Raw genomic sequence first — 6,000 nt, forward strand, 5'->3', positions numbered from 1 at the left:
AGGACGTATAAACGTTTAGTTGCAATGAATAGTTTAAAAGAAGAGTGTACACGGTATTCTGAGATGATAAACGAGAGTAGTGAAGGTATAAGTGTTATGCTCAGTGAAATTCAGGCACGTCTAGAGGCAGAAAATGAACAGTTAGCTAATGCTGCTCGAAATGATCTAAATTTCCAAAATAGTGTTTCTAATTCTACCCTTGATATCAATAGTGAATATTTGCCTAATTTAGAGGACGAGGTTAGAATAAAAGACACTATTTATTTAGATAAGGTTCAATCATCTTCGTACTATTATGATGAGGATAGTAGCAATGAAGAATCTGAAATGTGTAGGCATAGTGATCAGGAATCTATTAATCCAATTGAGCTTTATAATGATTCTAGTTCAAATCCAAATATTTTTTGGATTATTCACCTATTCAAAAGGACGAGTATTTGATTAGGGATACCACCGTATTAGACGATGTATTTTTTCCTTTTGATTACGAAGCCGATAATGCTTTAGAGGAACGGGTTTATTCCGAAAATGTTGTTTTAGAGTCTAGCGACTTAGAAACAATAGTCTTAGACGAAGAAAATGAACTCGTAGAGCTATTAAATATCAGTAAGGATGCGTCGCTTGAGTATAACCTCGAAGGAGCAATTGACTATTTTCAGGATTCCAATGATCTAGAAATTAAGGAAATTGTAGCTAGTCTATCTAGAGATACCCAAAAATCTAAGTTTGGGGGTGATTATCATTCTCCTTGTGCCATACCTTTAGCTCTTACAAAGATCCCTCATTTTGGACTTGATATCTCTGCCTCGACCATTTTACAAGATTACCTTCATACTTGTTTTCCCGAACCTAATGATGTCCAGGAAGAAGTTCAGTCAATAGAAACCCATCCTCTGGTTGATGTGGTTTGCCCAGGCAATAATACCAAGATTGGATTTGTTTTCCCACCAAATAGTTTGCTTCCAATTGTGGGAACGTATAAATTTCAAATGTGTCACTTATTAAGTTCTGAGACTAAGCCTAAGTACTTTAGGTTGATAGAATCGACACATTTTCTTAAGAATGACCACTACTCTCATTGTGGTCAATTATGTAAGTCAAATCTTATTGACTTAGAGGATCCTCAGTTATTTAGGTTATTATTGTGCGCTTCTAAGATCATATTTGAGTTTTTCCAGACTCTAGGACCTAATGATTCGGATCCCACCTATGAATAAACGCAGCCATTGAAAATTTTCTATTTAGACCCTTTCATAGAACCTGAACCTGAACAACAATTAGATATAAATTTCTTAATCAGGAAACTAAGTAAGGGAATGCTAGTCTTGTTCACTTTCTTGGTTCATTGCAGTTTCCTTTGGTCATCTCTATTTAGTTTTGAAGACCCACAGTTATTTCGACTGTTACTTTGTGGTTCGAGTTGACTAATCCTTTCTGAAGTCTGGCTGAAGACTTTAAACTTAACACTTCTTGGGAGGTATCCCATGCTCATGCAACACGGTAATATCTTTCCTTAACTCTTTCGCTTCAAATGGTAACAGTTTCTCCTTGTTCATGCTTTTAGTTTCATCTTTAGAACATTGAGGACAATGTTAGATTTAAGTTTGAGGGTATGGGAGAAACTTTTTAGTTGCAATTATTAAACTCCAGAGCCTAGAAATTTATGCCTATTAAGGTTTTCACTAACCAATCTAAGTGGATGGGAACATCTTGGTTGTAGGAGTCCATTAGGATAGGTTCACCTTAGTCAACATCATCCACATTTTTCTCTACATCCATCTTCTTAATCTATCCATGTGATTAGTTGACTCCGGTTTATGATGTCCAGAAACTATCTGAGTAGAGCTCTGTCACTTTATATGAATTTTAGTATGCTTGAGTGCAAATTCGTGTACATCAATTGGAATTTCGCATCAGGGTACTTCCTCCTGTAGTCAATTAGTATGCCAACCAAGGAGATTCTTTAGTGCCTTCCAAGGTTCTGCAAAGATAGCTAGGGTCTGGAGTAATGGTTTTGTGGGCACACCTCTGGTAAACCCTCCAGAGCCTAGAAATAATAAGTTAGTGAGTTAAGATTTTATTTTCCATATTAGTTTTTCTCGAGGACTAGCAAATAATAAGTTTGGGGGGGTGTTGATAGACGCATTTATGTGTCTAATATGTCTCATTTGTATGTATTGTTAGTGCTCGATTTTGTATTTATTGTGTTATTTTATGTCTTTGTAGGAAATTTTAGAGAAATAAGTCCTTGCGGCGAAATGGGCTCGAAAAGTAGTGTTTTACACCCCAGGACAAAGTACTAAAGGCACCGTAGAAATGCACCGGAAGCACCCAGAAATGCACCGGAGGAACCCAGAAAAATTACTAAAGACACCCCAAGGGACATGTGTTATTCGGACTCCAACAACGGATAAGGGGCGACCACTGAATAAGGGGTGTCCTTCTTCTCAAATTCAAATTTCAGTTTTGGCGGGAATTTTTTTTTCTTCCCTGACAGATTTCAATCGGATATTTGGAGGGGTTAGAGGTAGACTAAACCTCTGATTCTTGTTGGGTAGACGTGATATGGATATGGGAAGCTATTTTGGTTGTTGGAATCGATCCAGTTGGGCTTGATTTTCGGTTTAAATAAATCAGGGAATACGTGGTTGAGAAAAGATACTCGGGATTGTGTTGATGTTGTATGGAAGATGGCATGCGTTTGCAATGTCTTGACACATTCCTTGATGATCTGGGAGCATGTTTGGAGCGTGTAAACACTGGTTGATAGCGTGAGTAGGCAAGAAAGGAAAGAAAACAATCCAAAAATATTTTCTCTTTACTGCCGAGTCATGGGAAATATTTTGAAGTTATGGAGAGATTCGAGGGCTCTGTTGAGTATAAATAAGTTTCTCCAGGTACAAGGAAGGTTGTCGAGAGTTTGGGGGGATGAGGAGAGCCAGAGAAGAAGAAAAAATCAAGTTACAGAGCTGCCATTTTTCTACTGCTGCTGAAGAACGCGAAGAACATAAGACCCACTGCTAGCAGTCTTATTTTGCTACAGTTTCAGCGACTGTCAACTGGCAGTCTTATTTGTTACAGTGACAGTCTTATTTGTTACTGTCGCTGGACAGTCTTATTTTCCGAGGGTCGTAGTTCTCTGGTTTGTAACAAATATAATTGTTACAAACCCGGTTTTGAATTATTTCTCCCTTTTCATCATTTGTAAACACCCTTTGAGCAATAATAATGATTTTTGAGCGTGTTTCCAACATGATGAGCGACTAATTCTCCCACAACCAAGGCAATGAGGAAGCTATTTACGCATGAATAATTGGTAACTATTTTATTTTCTCTAATATTTAATTATAATTCACTCAATCACTGCTTTTGCAGAGTTTTAAATTGTTTGCGTAATTTTCCTAATCAGTTGTGATTCAATTAGATAGGTTATGCTTTGTTTAGATAATCTATGCTTAAGGGATACAATTGATGTTTGAGAATTTGCTTGATTATTAGTGAGTTAAGATATAAAGGACTTAAAAGATAATTAGAGTTTTGGATTATTTACCATCATTAATTCATGTGTAGTAGTGGAATCAATGTCTTGGTTGTTTTCTCATACCTCTCGCCCACTTTGTTAATATTTTTGTATATAATTTTATTAAATATTTAAATTTAATCTTCACAAGTCCGAGAGTTTGAACCTCATTACTACAACATAAATCAAAATTAATAATCAACGACCAAAAGAAAGTATTATAGATGGTGGATTTTCGACAAGGGTTAAAATCGTAAAACCATAATTATGCATGCTCCTGATCCAGCAATCAGATGAGTATTGAGGCTCATGTCTCTCATTGAAGCATGGAAGCTCATGCCATGAAATCTCTGACTGAGAATACTGTCTCCCAGAGTATATGTAGATGTGTAGTCTCTCATCTGAAGCAACGACACATCTCATGAATACTGAGCAATTTCAGTAATTACTTCTATATAGAATCGAAAGATTGGACGGCTCCTAGACAGCTTGCCTGCTAGTATAGAGAAATAACGTCTTCAGGTGCAACAAGGTTTTCACTGACTATATAAAGGAAATATGACGTTTCAACAAGCTCATGTTTCTCAATTCTCAGATAATTAATGCTCCTAGACAGCATGTCTGCTAGTATAGAGCCATCAATTAATTATCTCTAATAGTTAACTGAATATTCAGCAATATTATACGATTCTTGGTAATATTTCGTCACTTTAATTCGTGGTTCTTCTCGGAAAAGTTCCACGGGTTAGTGATAAATGTTCAACGTACGGGCATCTGAGCCGCTATCGAGTAAGACCCGACCAAAATGGTGCAACTGTACTCAACAATAATGCACAAACGAGCACCTAAATGCACGAACGAGCATTCCAATACACGAAGGAACGATGAACCTATGCAAAACGGGAAGAAAATAATAAATTATAAAATATTAATTGAGGCGCCAGGGGATTGGGCCCACCGGCCGGTCGTGTCGTGGCCAGTCCCGCCCAATTTTATATTTTATCATATTTTTATTATTTTCCTTGATCTCATGAAAATCTCTTCATTTGAGCAAATATCCTTCGTTTCATGAAAACTCCTAAAGTTCATGAAATTTCCCTCAAATCATGAAAAATAATATAAAATTAGGTAAACTCGTGGGACCGGGCCCTATCCGGCAAGTCATGCCCTAGCTGGTCCCACACGCCTCTTATTTTATTATTATTATTTTTTATGTTTCCCTGACCTCATGGAAACTCCCTGATTTCAACAAATTCCTTGGTTTCAACAAACTCCTTGGTTTTATGATATTTCCCTAAAATTATGAAATTGTTTATAAAATTAGAGAAAGTGCCTTGGGACCAGGCTCCTTGGTCGGTGGGCCATGCCTTGGCCATATCCGGTCCCATACTTCATGACTCCCGATTTTTATTATTATGATTTCCATAATCTCATGGAAATTCCCCAACCTCATGAAATTCCTCATTTTCATGGTATTTCCTTCACATCAGGGAAAATACATAAAATTGGGAAAGGTGCTGCAGGACCGAGCTTGCTAGCTGGCCTGCCATGCCCATGGACGGTCCCACACCTTGCAATCCCCTATTTTATTAATTGTATTTCATCATCTCATGAAGATTCCCTAGTTTCAGCAAAAACCTGAATCCTTCATATTTTATTAAAATGTTGCTCAAACGCGCATCAGAAAATATCGAAACTCTCAGGACTAAGACACGAACATTATGGTGACACGGTCATGCCTCCTTGACTGACCAAGATCGTCCCTAGGGCTTGCAAATAGACGGTCCCACATGTTTTAATAATTTTGACCTAATTTGCTCCATTGCTCATATTAGGTCCAAACTCTTTTCAAACAACTGGGAGTTTGCTCAAACGACCATCAGCTGGTCCCAAGACCACCAAGAGTCGGTCCCATGACTCCTTGGTCGGTCCCTCATCTCTCCATAATCAGGTTTTACTACCTAACGCTCACCCGAGCATTATTTCAATAAATGATTAAACCAGCATTTAATCATCCTTTCACCAAGTGGTCTTCAGGGGACTTTGGTATTTTGCTCATTTGAGCATCTGGGCGTTACATGGTTGGCTCATCATCCCATGTAGCCAGTCCCTCCTTCACTCTGTAGTTGATTTTCAATAAATCATCGATTGATCAAAAATTAGGGTTTCGAATCCAGAGCTCTGCAAAAACATAATTCTGAGCATATTCAAATACTAATAATTTTGTGATGATCCTGTGATCAACCCTTTTTTTATTATGCTCGACCTAGCTGCCAGTGTCTTAAATTAATATTTTATCTTATCTGGTCCTGACACCAACAATTCATCAGACGAGCAACACTTGCTCATACGAGCAATATTTGCTCAGACTAAGGAATATTGGTTCAACTATCAATATTCAACAATTCATCAACATTTGCTTTTTTTTTTGTTGTATCAAATTTTTATTAAAATAAAGCAAAGCCTATAAAATTTACTAC

The sequence above is a fragment of the Papaver somniferum genome, chromosome 4, assembly GCF_003573695.1.
Source record: "Papaver somniferum cultivar HN1 chromosome 4, ASM357369v1, whole genome shotgun sequence".
Classification (NCBI taxonomy): Eukaryota; Viridiplantae; Streptophyta; class Magnoliopsida; order Ranunculales; family Papaveraceae; genus Papaver; species Papaver somniferum.